Source organism: Rattus norvegicus, chromosome 2 (assembly GCF_036323735.1).
Source record: "Rattus norvegicus strain BN/NHsdMcwi chromosome 2, GRCr8, whole genome shotgun sequence".
In the NCBI taxonomy this organism is placed as follows: Eukaryota; Metazoa; Chordata; class Mammalia; order Rodentia; family Muridae; genus Rattus; species Rattus norvegicus.
The window spans coordinates 174,971,827-174,992,054 of NC_086020.1; the positions used below are offsets into that span (position 1 = coordinate 174,971,827).

Here is a 20,228-nt window from a genome sequence, read left to right on the forward strand (position 1 = left end):
CCCCAATTTAGATTTTCTTTTTTGATTCCATGTGGGAGCATGTGTAAGAAAGCTGTAACTTACTGTGAACTATGGATAGGACAGAATGGTTTTCTCACAATGTGGCCTTCTAGAAAGAATTACATAAGCTATGATAAATTACTGTGCTCAAAAGTGAGGGCATGAAGGGAGTCCCCGACATGTCTATATTATCTTTGTGAGAAAGGCAAAGGCTTGAGAGGAATATTCTTCACTCTTTTCACATGATCAAAGATGATAAAGACATGACGCCAGGTGTATTCCCTTGTTGTACTTGTAAATGTCACCTTCTATTTTACTTGCTTTAATAATAAAAATGAAAGCTGCTTTGTTTACACTACTCTTGAGCTTGAAAGTCTGGAGTCCCTTGGTTCCCCATAAAGGTCTTTGGAATATCCTTCAATACTTGAAAACTTAGCCTCACCAGTCATAGGGCAGGTTAATAATTCCATTTCCACTTTCATGTTGTAATAAGTTTTCTTCATCTCATTCTATGGTTGGTTTATGTTTTCATAGATTTCATTAATGGATTCATTCATATCTTCTTTAAGGTCACATTCATAATAGCTATTTTGAAATCCAAGTCTTGCTTCAACTATATTGTATTTCTCAGGGCCTACTGTAATAGGTTTGCTGGGCTCTAATGAAGACATTGCCCAGTCTGTTACTGATTGTGCTTGTACACTGGTGCTTAGGTAGGCATCTGAGCTCAGATGATTGTAATTTCAGGTGCTGATATTTGGTCTTGTGTTTGTTGGGTGGGTGTTTGTTCTTTGGTTTCTGTTGCCCTTTTTTGTTCTTAGGAGAGAATGATGGCCGTGGGTTGCCTGGTAGGGAGTGTATATGAGATCTTGCTTGGTATGGACACTGAGGATCCTGGGTTGGACTAGAAGGACTGTGATGGTTCACAGGAGGGAGGAAAGCTGGATATGCTACCAAGATCTAAAAAACCGCTAGAAACAGGGTCAAAGAGGAAGGAGAGGACACAGCAAGTCATCTGCCACAAAGCTAGGGCCAAGACTGAGCGGTTAGAACTGGTGGAGAGGAAGAAGGGTAAAAAGCATTGACCTGATTCCCTAGGTAAGAGGTTTTCCAGGAAATACCCATAAAGGCTGTGGCTGAGACAAAGGGATGAGGTGGTGGAGGAAGACCACTGGAGATCTGTGATCTGCTGGGAATGGGGTCAGAGAGGAAGATGAGGCTGCGGCAGATGGATTGTTAGAAGTTGAGGTTTAGATTGGAGCACTGGGATTGGAAGGGAGGAGGGAGAGTGAAGGTGTTAGATGTTTTCGTAGTGATACACTTGTTTTCTAGCTTCATTTGCTTGGAATAAATTTTTTGACCTTTCACTCCAATGTAGCATCTATCTTTGACTGTGAGGTGCAGTTTTTAGAAGTAACAAATGAGTGGATTCAGTTTCCAGTCTACTAGTCTCTGTGTTTTGGTGGGAGCTCTGAGACCATATTATTGGAAGGTGTGTGCCAATGCCTGTAACTATACTGGTTCTCTAGGACTTGCTGTTTGTTTACTCCATTTGTTTAATTGCTGTTCTATCACCATCTCCTCTGTCTTCTACCATTTAGATATATTTATCTTTTCCTCCAGTCTAAAGATTTCTTCCAGCATCATTGGAAGAGTTTAAGCCAACTCTTCATGGCCATGAATTCTATTAGCTTCTCTCTCTCTCTCTCTCTCTCTCTCTCTCTCTCTCTCTCTCTCTCATTCTCATTCTCTCCCTCTCTTACCTTTAGTCCCTTTTGCTGATTAGTGATAATCTGAGCACTTATTGTCTTTCAGGACTTGAAACATGTTATTTCAACCCCTCTGGGCTTTTAACTTTTCTGTCACTATCTGCCGTTATTCTGCTTCTAATACGACTTGGTATTTTCTCTTGAAGCCTTAATATACTTCCTTTGTTTTATTAATCATAATACAATGTGGATTGTTTTCTAGTATTGAGTATTGAGTATTCTAAACGCCTCTTGTATCACAATGGGCCTATCTTTTCCTAGACTGAGGAAATTTCCATGATTTAATTGAAAGTATTTTTATGCCTTAACATGACGTTCTTTCCCCTCACCTTTGCCCATGATTCATGGATTCGGTCGTTTCATGTACTCCAACATGTTCTGTTGGTACATTTTTATTAATTTATCCTTGTCATTGCAGAATGTTCAAATCTCTCTACCAAACTCTGATATCCTGTAATCCCCATTATCTCTTCTATTGTTGAGGCTTTGCACTAAGATTTTTTTGACTTCTTACTTTTTTCCCACTATTTCTGTTTGATTTTTCATCAGTATTTCCATCTCTTCATTGCAGCCCATTTTCATCTGTATTGACTTCCTTATTCGATTTGGATGTCAGTTTGTCTCCCTTTGCAATTCACTCAGTTTGTGACCTGTTTGTTCCTTTGGACATTTTTATAATCAGGAAACAAAATTCTTTGGAATTTCATCTAATTCACTAACTCCCATTAGGGATCATTAATATATGAGTAATAACTTTTGAAGTAAATATATTGTCCCCCCTTTCATGTTTCTTATACCTTTGTTTCAGGATTTGTGCATCTGGAGTTGGGTTGTTGATTTAACTTTTTAAAGCTTATGTTACCTTTATGGTGGTTAGAATAAAAATAGCCTCCATAGGCCCATAGAAACTGGCAGTTTTAGGAGGTGTGGCCTTGTTGAAGTAGGTGTGGCCTTGTTGAAGTAGGTGTGGCCTCTTTGGAGGAAGTATGTCACTAGGGGTTGGGCTTTGAGGTCTCAGAAGTTCAAGCTTTGCCAGTGTATTATTGTCTCTTCCTGCAACCTGTGGATCTAGATGTAGAAGAAACTGTCAGCTACCTCTGCAGCACTATGTCTGCCTGCATGCCGCCATGCTTCCCACTGTGAAGATAATGAACTCTAAACTCTAAAACTGTATGCCAGGCTGAATTAAATGTTTTCCTTTATAAGAGCTGCCATGGTTGTGGTGTCTCTCCACAGCAATAAAACCCTAGCTAAGACACTTTTATTCTTTCAGAGGAAGTGATTACAATGTTTAAGAGTGACTAATTGTAGTAAGGCTTAGGTGGTGTTTCCCTCTGTTACAGGGTGTTCAGGGCACCAGACTCTGTTCTCTCTGTATTCTAGAGAATAGAATACTGCCTGCAACTGTTATTTCCACCAAGGGCACACCCACAGTGAAAAATACAGCAGTTATCAAATAAGAAACAGTCATACTGTGTGTTAAGAAGAAGAGAGGTAGTCACATCATTATTAATTACTGTTGGTGTGAGCAGAGGAGAAAGGGATAGCAGAATAAGGGTAATGATTGTTATTGGACTGGTAGATAGTGGTGGGGGCACTCAAGGTAGACTGGAGAGAGAGAGAGAGAGAGGGGGAGGGAGAGGAAGGGGGTTGGAGAGGGAGAGGTTGAGAGGAAGAGGGAGAGGAGGGGGAGGGAGGAGGAGAGAGAGAGAGGATTAGATAACAGAACAGCCTCAGGCCTCTGGAGGTTGACATGAGATTCCATTCCAGTCTATAGTTTTCTTTTGGAAAGGAAGATGAAAATAGAAGCAGAGTAAGGAGAGAGAAGAGAGGTGTATAGAATCAAGAAGAGAAAAAAAAAAGAATCAAGAAGAGAGCAGGACAGAGCTGCCCTGCTAAACTGCCATAGGGTATTAAGAACACAAAAGGTACTCTTGAGCAGAAGAAAGCCCGATAGCAGTAAGGTGTTTGGTGCTGTCTGGCCTGATTGCTGGAGTCATTGTTTTCTCAGTGTTCTGATCTCACCTCTGGTCTTCCTTGGAGAGATATGGTTACAGATGCTTGCCCAGTCTGTAGATGCTTTACAGTGGAATCTTAGATGCTGGGTCACACCTCTGGGGAGTCCTCAAGACTCCGGTCGGTTTCAAATGCTGGCTCTGCTCCCCAATCCTTCCTACTGTACAGAGTGCTTTTTGGAACTCTTCTGCACCTTTTAAAAGTGTTTCTTGTTGAGGGTGGTGGGATGGAAGAAACACTTGGTTTTCCTTTTGGGGAGCAGAGGAAAATCCCCCTTTTTCTGTTGCTCTCCTAGTGGCTTAAATTTTGACTTAGTGGTTCCAAGGTGCAGAGCTGTAGTGGAGCCCAGAATGCCTGCCCAATTTCAGAGACCGTGTCAGTCACCACGAAGCAAGAGTTGGGAGTTCCCTGCCTAAACCTTGGGACAAAGGGCAGGGGCAGGACTCCTTGGGGAGGTGGCAGCAAGAGCTGCTTTTGTTAGGATTTCTTTTGTTAGCTCCAAAATCACTGTGAGAGGACCAGGGAGGGGCAGTGGTTATCACTGATTCACACTGGGGACTTCCACAGGCCCTGAAATTGTTTTCAGGGAACCCCGTGTTGAAAGGGCTGTTCACTGCTGTCTAGGGTTTGGCCTGCTAGGAGTGGGGCAAGGTACAATGGGTAAGCCCTTTAGGGTTCATTTGCCAAGCTAAGGAGGTTTGTGGAGGCTCACCTGTCAGGTTGGCTAACTCCCTCTGCACTGCACTCCCCCATGCCCCCATCCTGGCCTATCTCAGGAAGGCCTGGGCATCGCCTGTCCTTGTTCTCCGAGTCCACTACACTCAGGCTCTAGTCGGTCTTGTTGCAGGCTCATGTTTTGGAAGCAGGGCACTGGGTCCCTTCTTTGGAGTGCAGCTAGGAGAGTGCAGAGGTGTTGAGTGTTGGAAGGTGGGTGCTGGGGGATGGTCCTTGCTGCCCAAGGCACCTGGTAGACCCTTCTTAATCTCTCCCCCACTTCCCTTCCCTGGGATGGCTTTTTCCTCTTCTGGCACCTCGGAGCACAGAGCTCTTCTGGCTTCTGTGGGTACTAGGCACACAAATGGGGCACAGACATTCATACACATAAAATAAGTAGGGTTTTTTAAAAAAAATATTTATTTATTTTATATATGTGAGTGTACTTCAGACACACCAGAAGAGGGCATCAGATCCCATTACAGATGGTTGTGAGCCACCATGTGGTTGCTGGGAATTGAACTCAGGACCTCTGGAAGAGCAGGCAGTGCTCTTAACCACTAAGCCAACTCTCCAGCCCCCAACTAGTATTTAAAAGTAAAGACAGAGTAGTCGGGTGGGGAAACACAATCAGAATCATCTCACATGTTCTTGAACAAGAGGCGTTTGTCTTTACTGTACAAGCCGCTGTAGACAGCTCTTTGTTTCAGCCTCTGCTTCACTAGTAAAAAAAAAAATAAAAAACAAAACAAAAAACAAAAAACAAAACAAAAACAACAACAGCAAAAAACCCCAAAAAACGCTCACCCACCTTCCTTTCTTGTTTTTCACAAACTCCCTAACCTCCTAAAACACTGGGCTCTCCTGTTCCTTTTTTTTTTTTTTTTTTTTTTTTTGGTTCTTTTTTTCGGAGCTGGGGACCGAACCCAGGGCCTTGCGCTTCCTAGGTAAGCACTCTAACCACTGAGCTAAATCCCCAGCCCCTCTCCTGTTCTTGCAATGTCTTCTTTCTCCTGTAGGAGTTCCTTACTGACCCACCACACCAACACATGATTTTAATTTTTGGTTTTGTTTGTTTGTGTTTGCATGTTTGTTTCTTCAGCCATGTCGTCTTGGCTGTCCTGGAATTGTTCTGTAGACCAGGCTGGCCTCAAACTCTGAGATCCACCTGTCTCTGCCTTCCAAGTGCTGGGATCGAAGGCCTGTGCCTCCACTTGCTGGCTGAACATATGGATTTTTACAGATCTATGGTATTGTTATTTGCAGGGCTTTGTTTGTTGCTAGACAGAGCCTAGCCCCTCTTCACATACACTCTTCCTGCTTTCCCCACAACCGTCAGCACACTGGTAATTCCAAAGAATAAGGTTTTCTACTGCTTTCCCAAGGAAGTATGACTAGAACAGCAACAGTCATAATGGATTCTCATTTCATATATTTCTTATCTCATTCAGCACACATTCCTCTGTATCCTGATGTGGAAAAAAATGACAAACAAACGAACAAACGAACAAAAAAAAAAAAAAAAAAACCCCAGAAACTCTTTGAGGCAATGACTTGAACATTGGAGCTATGACTGCTATATGCTTGGTGGCATTCCTTAAGAGTCTCCTACTACTCCAGTCTTAGATCTGAATGTTAATTTGTTTTTAGACAATCTCTTATGTATCCCAGCTGGTCTCAAACTCTTTTATTCATTTATTTATTTTTTGCCTCGTGCCCCTCCCGCCTTTATTTTTTTTTTTCCAAACTCTTGACTTCCCTGCATGGGGTGTGTGCCAGTAGACCCATTTAGCTTCTGGGTTTAAGTCCTGTGTTGATCTACAGAATTCACATTTTAGTTCAGCATTACCTTTCCTCAGATAACGGCTCATTCTTGTAGACTCAGATTAGGTGCTATCTACTCTAGGAATCATATTTTGGATATCCAGGTGTGTAAATGACCCATCTGAGGGCCTTCAGCGACAGCGGTCCCTACCTGTACCTTAGCACGGAGTGTTAGGGTAAGGTGCAGAATTGCTCTGGGACGTACACATGAAGCAAGTTCTAGAAGACTTCATTCTAGGACAAGCAAAGTTCTCAGGAACAGACCCCTAGCTTTGTCCTCAGGTGGCTCAGAGGGTGAAGCGTTGAAGGCATTGCTTTTTGCCCTCTGCCCTTTTTATTTCTTATCTCTCATGACAATATTTAAGAAGCAAAGCTTCCTTTTTATAAATAGAAAAATAATCAGCATTAATTACAGAGATTTAAAGAATATTGAAAATTAGGGGGAAATAGCAGAGTATAGTCTCTGAGAAGTAAGCGAAATGAATCCTCTACCACTCTGTGGTGCTGAATGCGAGTGGTCAGTGTGGCAGTCGAATCACTTGGGAGACACGTCTGTGAAGTGGGAAGACTTGCCCACTGGGGGTAGTGCCATTCTGTGGCTGGGATCCCAGGGTGTAAGTGATGAAAGGGAGTAGGACCACAGGATGCTCTCTGCTCTCTGCTCCCCGATTGTGGGCGGGGCCTTCCCAGCTGCTCTAAGTTCCTGGCTTAGCTTCCCTGCTGTGATGGAATATTTCTGGAACTGTGAGGCAGAATAAACATTTTTTCCCTCAGCTTAATTTTGTTCAAGATATTTTATCACAGTGACATTCTATTCATTGTACGATTTTAGTTTAATTCGGTTGTGATCAAGTGATAAACACAAAATTATAGACATTTTGCACACATGGGTAAACTAGTCAGCACATTATAGAAAAGACCTGCAGACATGGGAAGGGGTAAAGAAGGGCCAAGTAATTTCTGGAATCCCAAATTAAGAGTACTTTAGTTTATATTTTAGTATATATTCACAAAAATCATATTTTTACACACACACATACACACACACACACACACAATCTCTTCAGAGTCCAGAGTTATACAGTGGAACCATTTATACCATTTGTCTTTAATTTAATCATAATTAAATAAGAAACATTATAATTTAGTTGATAAAATATTTTATTTTATTTTTTTAACTTCTCATTGGTTCTTTGTAAATCTCATATCCTGCACCCCAATCCCACTCATCTCCCCTTCCCATGTGCCCACCCTCTACCCTTGCAATATCCCCCCAACTGAAAAAAAATCTAATTGCAGAAGTTGGAGTGTGTCACTGTGTATTACACAGTATACCCTTTTGTCTATATTTCTTTGCTTGCAAATATTTGTTGCAATGACTTGTTGGTCTGGTATAAGGTCTCTGGCTTCAGCTATTCTATCAACAATGGAACCTCATTGGGTTGCCTCTTGGATAGCCTTTTGTTACCCTGTGTCATGGAAATCCTGTGGTTTTGGATCTGTAAGATTGGCCCCTTCATGCATTCTAGCAGTTCATCTCTGGGGAAGATGTTGGGTGGGTCAGTTCAAAATCCTGGATCTGGGCTCGAGAGGGTATCTAAACTGGTTATCCTGCTATCTCTCCCATTCTCATGCCCTCAGACTGACTCACTGGCAACCCCCAAAACAAGCTCTACCCTGATGCCCAGGTGAGGTGCAGGGTCCCTTCCTCCAAATGCTGCAGCCGGTGAAGGATGTGGCCAGTTCTCCAATTCTCATGACCCCAGGACCAGTTCTCCTACTTGCCATAGGTGACAAGGGACAAGCATGGGGAGAATGGCATCCCTCCCCTGTCCTCGCCATTGTAGGGCAGGCAAGACCTACACTCGAACCCTTGGGGCTGGTTCACCTACACCCCCCACTACAGGTCAGCTCTACCCTGCTGCACCGATGAAGTGCAGGGCTTCTTCTCAAGAGTGTTACGCAGCTGAGGGGCAGGACCAGCTCTCCTGCTGATACAGTGAGAACCAGGAAGGGGAGGGGATCTCTCTCTTGCCAATGCAGTCACACAGGAGAGGAGAGGCTGTTTCTCAGAACTCAAGGCCAGCTCACCTGCAATCCCCCACATCTGTAACGCTGCCCAGGCAAGGTGCAGAGACTACTCTCCTAAGTGCTGCAGTAGGTGAGGGGCAGAGCCAGCTCTCCTGCCTGCCTTAGATGGCAAGGGGTGGGGGCATCTCTCTCTTGCCCATGTCACTGCATAGCAGCTCTCCCACAATCACACCTTTGGGACTGGCTTGCCTCTGCATCTGCCATGAGGGTCAGCCCTACTATACTGCCTCAGTAAAGTGCAGGGCCTGCTTTCCCAAGTTCTGCAGCTGATGAGGGGCAGGGACAGCTCTCTTCTGCCCTCATGACCCCAGGATCAGGTCTCCAGTGATGTCTAAGTGAAGGGTGAGGTCAGTTCAGCACAACCCTTAGACATTAACATGTCCCTGGGCAGGGGCCCAGACCGGGAATATCTCCCTAGACTTTAGTGGCAGCAGACCTCTGCTGATGCATGCCACAGAGCCAGACATAATCTCTGATGGCAACATAGGCCAGGACCCCACCATGGTCCCAGGTGGCATCACTGGCCATTCACATCAGGCTGTTCCTCACTACCTCCGAGTATCCAGTTCTGCCTCTTTTCATTGTGCCCACATCCTTCTGTTTTTCTTTCTCTTCCATTTCTCCCCCACTTACTTGATTTTAGTGGTACCCAGGATCGCTAAGTGTCTGGGGTTGTCTCGTGAGCAGTCTCAGGAGTGCTATACCCTGCTTGTGCACTTTGGCACCAGGCAGAAGTCATCCTGAGCATAGTCTACTTCCCCCACCCCAGGTCTGTGAAGTACCTGAATGGTGGTCCTCTCAGGCTAGCTCCTTGTCTGGACTCACGGCACCAGTCTGGTGGTTGTGTCAAGCTGCCTGAGTGGTCCCATGTGAGAACCGTCTGTCTCTGGCTTACTTATACCTGGAGTCCAAAGTCCCAGGTGGGGTTCTAGTCTCTGGTAGCTTCCTGCTCTTGGAGCTAGTTTGGACCTGTGTGTACCAAACTGGTGGTAGTCTCAGGCTAGGTCCTGTCTGGGGCCTCTGGCGCTGGACTGGTGGTTGTCTCTGGCTCACTTTTTTCAGGAGCTGTTAGGCTACTACTAGCCATTCAGATGTTCACGGGTCAGAACACTGAGCATAGACATGGCCTCTCTCCTCTCTGCCACCTACTGACGCACATGTGACACAGCAGCCACACCTGCAAGGCTTTGGGGGCAGGATGCATTTTATTTTTAAGAGAAAGTGTGTGTGTGTGCGTGTGTTTGTGTGTGTGTGTGTGTGTGTGTGTGTGTGTGTGTGTGTGTACAGCTGTGCACTAACACCCCTTGGAAGTGAGAAGAAGGAGTTGCATTCCCCTGGAGCTAGAGTTATAAGTGGTCGTTAGCAGCCTGGCTTGGGTTGTAGGCTTTAAGTAAAGAGTTTTGATGTTATGGGTTTTCCTCCTGATGGTTTATGTGTCTCATTTGTTTTTGTTTTTAAAAAAATGATTGGGATGCTGAGAAAGGAAAGAATGAGTCCAGCCTGGGTTACACAGTGAGTTTAAATAAACAAAAGCAACAACACAAACAGGCAAACAAGAAAGACTTAGGCTGTACGAATTGGCTTTACTAATCCTTCTTAGCCATCACCATGCTCCTTAGATAACAAGGAGAGACAGTCGAGAGTAGGTATCCTTAGATAAACAATTGTTGCAGTACCTTGGCCAGACTGTACTTGCTCTCGTCTTCAGAAGTGGAGTAGGTCATGTTTTATCTAGGTTTTCATCAACTTGGAAAAACGTTGTAAACCTTGTTTCTTGGTCTTTGAAGGGTGATGGAAGGGGGAGGGGGACAGAAAACAAAAGAAATATGAAATAAGACAGTCTTGAGAAATACCAGGTAGGCTTTTGACCTCAGGCTGGCAAGTCTATCTAATAGCACAGTGTTCAATTGCCTCTTCTGATTTTGAGTACAGTTTAAGGAAAGAAAAATTTTTAATTTTGTCTTTTCTCTTTATTGGCTGGAAAATAACTAGGATTAATCTGTTCCAAGATGAGGGCATGCGCTCGATCCCTTTCATTTCTGATACTTGATTACACATAGGAACAGACGAACAGCACACAGTCTTGGGGACAAGTGCCTGTACCCCTTACTTTTCTTACTACTGAGACAAAAACCTGGCTTATGGGTTTATTTTGACTTACAGTTTGAGGGGACACAGTCCATCGAAGTCAGGTAAGAGGCCGAGTGATCACATTACATCATGACAAATGCTCATGTTTGCTTAGCATTCTCTCTTTTATGCTTTCTGGCTTCCCAACCTTCAGACTGGTGCCACCCACATTTAGGGTGGGTCTTCACATCACAATGAACTAAGTCTAAGTAGTCCTTTACAGACGTGCCCGGACTCTTGTTTCTAGATCTTGTCAAATTGATAGTCAAGAGCAACCGTCAGGATGACATCAACTCTTACACTACTCTTGATTTATCATTGGAAACGCAGAGCGGAGAGATTGGAGGTCAGCCTTCGGGCTGAGGCTTTCAACTGTGGAAGGATGCCATTTTCATTTCTTCAAGGTTTCTGCTCCGATTTTTCTGACAGCCAAATGTCCTCTTGTTCTTTTCTTTCTCTCTTTTAAAAAAAAATTTATTTTATTTTTTAGTTGATTTATTTATTATATATGAGTACACTGTAGCTGTTTTAGTTCACACCAGAAGAGGGCATCAGATCCCATTACAGATGGTTGTGAGCCACCATGTGGTTGCTGGGAATTGAACTCAGGACCTCTGGAAGAGCAGTCAGTGCTCTTAACCACTGAGCCATCTCTCCAGCCCCTCTTTTCTTTCTCTTAAGTTCAATTTTAAAGGCCTTGGAATGTAAGGAGATTCAGCTTACCCTCCATATCAGTTACCTTTGCATCACGGTGACCAACTCACTTGCCAGAAACCATGGAGGAAGGGTTTGTCTACACTCATGGTCTCAGAAGGTTACAGTTCACCCTCGTCAGGAGGACTTGGCAGAACTGCTCAGTGGGTTGGTGACTAGTGCATTCTTATACCAGTGTGGAGCAGAGTGGGGATAAGAACCTCAGGCTTGGCTGCAATGTTCTAAGACCCAGGCCGAGTGAAGGACATCTACCAGACACCTCACGCTGAAAGGTTCCACAGCCTCTCTCCAGACGGCACTGCGAGCCAAAGAGCCATGCAAGGCACCTCAGACTCAAACACATCTCCTGGCAGCAGGTTTCTGTGTCTTCAATCTTAGTGTTCAGTATCATGATTAGATTTATCTTTTCCAGGGATTTTTATAGGTATTTGTTACAAAACTAGAGGACAGCAGGTTAGAAGCAGCTTGTCAGGTATTTATTGACTCTCTGTATAAAGTCTGAGTATGAAATCCAGAAGGCTTAATCCATCATAAAGTTATCATTTGCTTTTATAGGGAAGGTGGCTTACAGTTTTTGAACCATTCAGGAGTGGGAAGAAGCATAGAGTAGGGTTGCTAGTTCAAAACACACATACTCACTCTCTCCCAGGTTGTCCACATAGTTCCTGCACCATGGAGCCAGTGTAGACAGTCAGGACTAGGTGTCAGAGACCACAGCATGCATTCTTTTCAGGGGTTTGCAGTCTAGTCTGCCTCCCCTGCTCATGCCTACAGGTAAAGGAGCAGGCAGGCTATATGTGGACCACGGCTGTTGGAGAGGTGCTTGCCCATCTTTATCAGTCTTCCCCCATTCCTGCTTCCCGTGTGGTAGCAGGGGCACCTCTGGTCGGGAGACTTACATGGGGAATCCTGGGAAGTGATTCAGGCGGAGCAGATCCCTGTGACAGAACTGAAACCATGGCATTTATGGGGAGCGTAAACAAGAGCAGAGAGGAGCTAGGTATGAAAGACGGTTGAGAGAAAGAAGGTCAGAGAAGCCAACTGTCAGGAAATAAAGGTCCTTCAGAGTGATGGGGAAATCATTATATGGTTTTCTCCACATGGGTCCTGGGCCAAAGAATTCCAGGGAGGATAAAGCAGAGGATGGTTGAGAGGACCCTTGAGCAGAGGAATGATCAGAGATAAAGATGTTATACTCCTAGCCACTCAACATCTTTTTTGGCCTCAAATTTAGGCTAGATATGACAAAAGCAGAGAAGTACCTCAGACAGTGACTCTCAACCTTCCCTTCCTGGTGCTGTGACCCTTTAATACAGTTTCTTGTATGGTGGCCCCAACCATAAAATTGTTTCTGTCACTACTTCATAACTGTAACTTTGCTACTGCTATGAATCATAGTGTAAATATCTGGTATGGTATGCAACCCCCATAAAAAAGTTGATTGAAACCCAAAAAGAATTGTGACCGCCAGAACCGCTGATCTAACGGCTGGTGCCAGAGCTGGACAACCCCTTTGCAGCCCACGCTGCAGTTCCTGAGGTTTCTAAGGGACTAAGAGGGTTTGAGACTGCAGAACCCCGTCTGTGCCAGAAGAGGGCACTCTTTCCTAACAGACTGCTCCTACCAACCTTTTAAAAGCAAGCCACACTGACTCTTCTCTCAGCTAGAAGAGACACACTGGGAGCTTTATTCAGAGTTGGGGCACTGCCGCCTATGCAACACAGCCAACAGAACTCCCTGATTCAGACCAAAGGGATAGACTTGGGATCTTATGTGGCTACACACCCTTGACTCCACAAGTGCACAATGAGAGCTGCACACATCAGCCTCTTCCAGGAGAGGCAGATGAAGACGCGGCGCTCTGTAGCGATTGATAAATGTGTATGTGCTAGGATGACTTTAACCATGGTAATAAAACCTTTAAGACATTGAAGAAATACCCGGCACTGCTAAGGGGATCATGATCTGAGACTGATGGGTCATGGGACTAGGGAGAAATCCTAATACTTACTCTGTGAAGGGAACATAGCCACAGAGTGACTTCTAATGACACACTGCCTTGCTATACAGTAGACGGGAACTGACTCAGAGAGTCCCGAATGGACAGTGAGTACAGTGAGAGACTTAGGAGCACCCTGACATAAGTGTGATGTCTTCATAAAACCCTTCCCTCAGGACTCAGGGAGCTACGCAGAAAAGAACGTCGTATATTTGCAAGAGCCGGAGGTGATGGTTGACTGCAAGGAAATAGTGTCTTCCAGAAACAACTGGACTGGGAGGGAGAAGTAGATATGGGCTCTCAGCCTTAAGAAAGAAACTATCTACAATTGATCCCTGCTCAAAAAGGGAAAAATTAGACTGCGATGGAGTCTCACTGGGTACTGACCACCCGCCAGGGTAGGCCCCACACCGGGGAGTAGCTGACTGACACAAAATGAACTTAATGGTGTTTTATAGATTTTTTTCTATCTCATTTGATTTGTTTGGATTTAAAAAAAAATATTTATTTTAATGTATGAGTGCTCTATCTGCATGTACACCCGCTTGCCAGCAGAGGGCACCAGATCACATTACAGATGGTCATGAGGTACCTTGTGGTTGCTGGGAATTGAAGTCAGGATCTCTGGAAGAGGAGCCAACACTCTTAGCTCCTGAGGCTGAGCCATCTCTCCAACTCCTGTTTGGGTACATATATATATTTGTCACATCAGTCTTTTGCTTGTTTAGTTTGATTTCCATTTTTTGTGTGTGTCTATGTGTGCGTTTTTCAGGGTTTGTGTGTGTGTCTTTTTTTTTTTTTTTTTCCCGGAGCTGGGGACCGAACCCAGGGCCTTGTGCTTGCTAGGCAAGCGCTCTACCACCGAGCTAAATCCCCAACCCCCCCCCCTTTTTTAGAGAGAGAGAGAGAGAGAGAGAGAGAGAGAGAGAGAGAGAGAGAGAAAGAAAGAACAAAACTGGGGAGTAGGTGGGTATAAGATCTGGGAGGAATTGGGAGAGGAAAACATGCTCAAAATACATTGTGTGAAATTCTTTTCTCGATTTGAAAAAGAAAAGATGTGAAGTACCTTGAATTAGAGTTGTAGGCCTGCCGATTCCTGTGTGTTCCTACATAATTTACTTAATCTCCCTAGGCTGCATTGTTTTTATCTGAAAGAAGTAAAAAAATTGGCACTGATTTGGGATTATTCTAAAAGCTGAACAAAAAATTCACTTCAATTAAGGCATTCTCATTAAAAGATGGCTATCACTCTTGTTCTTCTTATGAAGCTTGTGCCCCAGGAGGCCTGCCAACAAATGGTTGTCAAGCATTCTGTGTGTGCATGTATATGGGTAGGTGTAAGTGTATGTCTCTATTCCAGGGTCTCTCTCTCAGATGCCGGGGAGTAGGTGGGAAAGACAGATGGACAGCACCTGTACAGAGAACTTGCAAGGTATACAGTAAGAGCATATATATGGGTATGTATATACCCATGTATACATGTACACATCTACATATATACATTTCACTGTTCTCAAGGAAGCATGGGCTTTACAGAGCAAAGCTGGCTTTATTCTCATTTGACCTGGGACTGTCACTTCACCTCTCTGGTCCTTGGTTTCTGCATCTGCTGAGGAAGAAGATCAGCCTCCCTCTGGTGTTGATGGTGGTACTGCCCTCTGGTGTTGATGGTGGTACTGCAGGCTAGTAGCCATGGTGATGCTAACACCCTGAGATCTGCCTGGTGATTCAAAAGCCCATCACAGGGAGTTCCACAGACTTCCAACTCCACCACCAACCCTGTGGTTTCTCATGATGCCCTCTGGAGACATCTTTGTCTTTTATCCATAAAGAAGGAGGCTTGGGGTCAGGGTAACCTCTTAAAAAATCCTTCCAAGGCTAGTATTCAGGTTTCCTGCCAGAAGTCTCAATCTTTTTGTTACTTCATGTGTCTGTAAAGACGCAGATGTTATTTGAACAGATTATATTGTTTGAGTTAAGTTTTAATCGATCAGGTGTGAATTGTCAAGTCCTGTGACTAGAGAACTGCTGGCAGTCACTGCTGATGGCCAAGGAGGAGGTCACAGTAGAGGACTCCTGGATGCCAAAGGGTGGCAGTGGCAAGTCCTTTCTAAATAACACGTGAACTTTCAGTCATTCGCTAAACACGTTGAGTTGGCGATGGCAGCCCTGAATGCTGTTTTCGGACTTTCTGGTTGACATGGCCCTTGCGTAACTTGAAAACCACCCTGCTCAGACCAACATTAGAAAACACAGAAAGCTCAGGGAGACACCCTGTTGGGTATCAACGTTAAAGAAAAGGCAGCACGCACTTCTCCTTCACCTTGAAGGATGTGTTGGAACTCGTTGGAAGGGTTAACTCTTCCCAAGATTCCCCATGCCTGACGGTTCAGTTAGTTTCATTCAGAACACACTGTCTGAGAAACATGTAGAGCTCTTCCTCACTACACAAAGTAAACCATGGTGCTGACATGTCCAGAGGTTACACTGATGCTGATGCTGATGCTGATGCTGATGCTGATGCTGATGCTGATGCTGATGCTGATGCCCATGCTGATGCTGACACAGAGGTAATGCCTGCTGTCAATCAATTCTTCATGAGCTTTGCTGGTGAAAAAGGGTTTGGTCAAAGAGTATGAATTCTGTAGCTCTTGGGAAAGCAGAGTTTGGGAGATGTGTCTTCCTGCCTTGCTTTCTTCATGGGCCATTGCTCTTCAGATTTTCTGTCTCCAGAAAAACCATGGACTGTATTTTTTTTATCCTCCCAGCAACCTTCAATGCATCTTGTTCACTCCTGCTTTCCAGGGCCTCCACACCGGCACACCACTGTGTCTAAACAGTGTCTCCCTCATGTCCTCTGCAATCCAAAGCAGTGATGTCTTACTTCTCTCTGCTATCTGCCGAACTGTTGCCTGTTCTGCTCAGTTTGAATTCACTCTCGGGGAAGAGCAGAGACAGCAATGGATTATCAATATAGAAAAAGCTCTGACTGTGAACGGCAGCTGCCACCTAGCAGTGAGGCGCTTGAGGGAATTACCCACTTCTCTTCTTATAAAATGCAGAGAGCATTATCTCCCCGTGGGCTTCTGAGCACTCAGGGTGATCGCGCAGATGAAGCTGTGCAGTGTAGAGTGGGAAATAATCCAATCTAAAAAGCAAGTTCCAGAAATCCTTCTCATGGAGGACTGTGTCAAGCTCATTTCTATCTCGTTATGCCATGTGTCGTGCCTAGTACACAATAGGGTCTTAATAACGACTCTGAGTATTTTTTTATTTTTTTATTTTTTGGTTCTTTTTTTGGCCTTGTGCTTCCTAGGTAAGCGCTCTACCACTGAGCTAAATCCCCAGCCCCGAGTATTTTTTTATTAAGAATAATTTTTCATACGATATATTCCTGTTACACTTTCCCTTCCCTTTTCTCCTCCCTGATCCTCCTCATCCATCCCACACAATCCCTCCCTCTTCTTCTCTCTCTCCTTCTCTTTCCCTCTCCCTCTCTCCCTCTCTCCCTCCCTCTCTTCCCCTCTCCCTCTCTTCCTCTCTCCTTCCCTTCCTCTCTCCCCCTTTCCCTCTCTCCTTCTTCCCCCCTCAAAAACAATGTGTTTGAAGAGAAGTCAATTTAAATTTAGCACAGTCTCGTTGGCACTAGAACTATTCCTTGGCCTTTGGATGTCCAATCAGCTGTAGCTTGTTTGCAGAATCATAAAAAATAAGAATCTGGCAAGGAATGCCATTTTCCCTTCCGATCCCGTTTATTAAGGGCAGCCCAAGCATCTAAGCACAGCAGCCACAGGTGATCACAGCCCGGCTGGGACACAGGGCAGCCTTTATAAGCAGAGAAGACAGACAGATGCCTTTGCAATATGAAATCCGTTCAAATGCTTTGCTGCTTATTTTTAGAACTCAGTGTTTTGAAACGGGAGCAGGAGGAGAGGCCTCTCTCTCTGAACCCCACTCTGTGAATGTCAGTTCTCAGTCTGCGATCTCGAGGAGACTGAGAGGCGTGGATGACACATATGCACACTTGCATGCAGAGTGAAAATGCTTGCTATGTCTAGCTTTGAGCCACCATGGAAGCTTCTGCTCAAGTAGCTGGAGACTGTGCTCTGTAGGCCCAGGGCCTCAGCAGCCCAGTCCCGCAGCCTGCACAGGGCTCGGATCTTGTGAACCTTAGGAAGAGCTCTGATCCTCTAACACAGAACATCAGGGTCGCTGCTTATGGAAACAGTGTTCTGAAGTGGCAATGATATAAGAAATGGGGGAAGCACGGCCTTAAAAAATAGTTCAGAATAAGGGACTAATGATTAAATGCTGTCTTTGTGGATTGATAACAAATAAGAGAAATGATAGAACCCAGCAGTCCAAGGCAGAACACGGGTAAGGAGAATTGGTTATTGGGAGAAGAGGCTTTTGTTTAAGATAGGTTTACTTAAAGTATTATTAGCCTAGCAGAAATAAAGTATTCTAAAGAGACAACATGTGTGTCTCAATCTGACTATCAGACTATAAAAACATCAAATCCTAAGGGAATGAGAATTTCTCCAGGAATCTCATGCTGGGAGAAGCAATATGGGATAGCCTGAGGGGGAGCATGCCTCCTGGAAAGAGACTTCACACTGTTCTAACAACTTGTTAGAGCACCTTGCAGGGTGAGCCCTGAAGTCCAGGCAAGGCTGGGTCAGTGGAGGGCGGGACCACGCCCTGACCAGCCCTGCTTAGCCATGCTATATTTAGCTCCTATTTACTTTAAACTCGCTGCAGGACCCCGAGGGCTTTGGAGAATTCACAAGATCTACTGTTCTTGCTTCCCACTGTAGCCAGGTTGAATAAATCTCCTTTTTTAAAGAAAAGAAAGTTGGATTTTTTATTGGACTGTAGAGGACAGGTAGTCAGACCTGATGTGGAATGTGGGCTGTGACTCTCAAGTTTGATGGTGAAAGTCAGTATGGATTGACCATGCAGAAAGTTCTAGTGGTGAAAACGTCTTCTAAAGGTTTATTTTATTTTATTTTTATTTGTGTGTCTGCCACATATATATGGCCAAAGCTTGAGAATTGACTGGGATGAAGACGGCTATAGATTGGATTATAAAGATATTATTCAATCTTTTCTGAACCTTAGAAAGGTTAATAATTCGTGGAAAGATACTCTGAAGTAATGTTTATCAAGAGACGTTTGTTTCTTTACATTTAAGTTCAATTCCCATTCAAGAAAATAAGATTGACATGTGTTACATGAAAATAAGATTGATATGTACATGTTTGTCCCAGGGAGTGGCACTATTAGGGGGTGTGGCTTTGTTGGAGTAGATGTGTCTCTGTGGGCGTGGGCTTTAAGACTGGAGTCCTAGCTTCCTGGAAGCCAGTATTCTGCTAGCAGCCTTCAGATGAAGATGTAGAACTCTCAGCTCCTCCTGCACCATGCCTGCCTGGATGCTGCCATGTTCTTATCTTGGTGATAATGGACTGAACCTCTGACCTATAAGCCAGCCCCAATTAAATGTTGTCTTTATATGAGTTGCCTTGGTCATGGTGTCTGCTCACAGCAGTAAAACCCTAACTAAGACAACATGCTTATACCAAGAAAATACAAAGGTACCACAAGATTAGAGGAAATTCTCAGGGAGGGTCAAAGTAGGGAGCATAATGGAATGATGTGGTAAAAAAGCAGACAAAGAGAGCACGTGGGGTTGGAAAAGAACCATCTAGAAGGAGACAGCATAGGGAAGGCCAGTGGGGGAGGGCAATGACTGACAACAAAGTATAATGACACATACAGATCAAAGTGCCACAAGGGAACCTGTTATTTTGTTTGCTAACCTAGAAAGATTCGTTTTTAAAGTACTGTTATAAAAATGGTTTTCGAAGAGGAAAATCTATGAGTAGATTCATGGAATCATATATCTGGTAGGGTGTCACACTGACTAAGACATTTATGGTGCTGCCATTTTATCACATGATCCTGGGCTTGGCAGTCAGGTGTGTGAGGACCCTGCTCTTCAGAATTCTCCGCCTGGTATCGTTCTTGGTTAGCACGATCCACAGGAGATATCTTGTGCCGTATTTGTAAACTAGCTGCTATCCTCTTGATTTGATTGAAGGGTTGTGAGTGCTTGGCCCTGCTGCAGCTCGCTTCTGTAGCTTCATCACTTGTTTTGCTGGTATGGAGAGGTAACCAGTAGGGATTCCAGTTCTCTGGATGACTTCTCAGCTTCTCAGCCTCCAGGCCTCCTTTCTGCTTAAATTAGTGAAAGAAGCCTCCTTCTCTCCCAGAACTTTCAGAGGAGTTCCTGTTGGTCCTGGTTCCTCTCCTGACTCAGCAGAGGCCTGGTTGTCTCTGCTAGGTAGTGCCACTGCTGCTGATTTCGTGTTTGCTAGTCTGACTCTACCGAACTGGACTGCTTGTGCATCCATGAAGTGTTTGTGAGTGGATTGAGCTGCTGCTGCTACCTGTGAACTGCAACGGCTGATTTCCTGACAATGAGATGGGATTTGTTCCAAAGAACAATTTCTAAACAGGTCCACTTCCCCTGTATCCTTTCTTTTCTACTACCTCTGGTGGGTGGTGGGTGGGCTAGAAGGACGGTTGAAACGTTTAAGAACCATCATTAAAAGTATGCTTTGAAAAATTAAAGTTACAGAGCAACACACAAAACCAGACACAATAGCACATACCTGTAACCCAAGCATTCAGAAAATGGAGGCAAGGGGAACTTGAACTTCTGTTCAAGGTTATGCTTGGCTATATCACAAGTTTGAGGGTCATCCTAGGCTACAGTGATAGCCCATCTGAGAACAAACAAACAAACAAAATGAAAAGGAATACAATTTTAGAATAAGGAACACCAGTGTAAAAGTGTTTACAATAATTTCGAGAATGCATATACACATCTATGTGTGAGTTCTGTTCATGTATATCTATAGAGAGTCCTTAAAATTAAGTTGTTGAGCCTGGTGTGGTGGCACGTGCAC

At 44.4% G+C, this 20,228-nt stretch overlaps 1 non-coding gene across 1 annotated transcript; it reads right to left on the bottom strand.

Moving 5' to 3' along the window:
* Positions 1-9,478: 9,478 nt before the first annotated feature.
* On the bottom strand, positions 9,479-9,612 carry LOC120101284 (small nucleolar RNA SNORA17). The gene has a single exon (XR_005501658.1). It is a non-coding gene; the product is annotated as a small nucleolar RNA SNORA17 (small nucleolar RNA).
* Between the last annotated feature and the right edge of the window lie 10,616 nt (positions 9,613-20,228).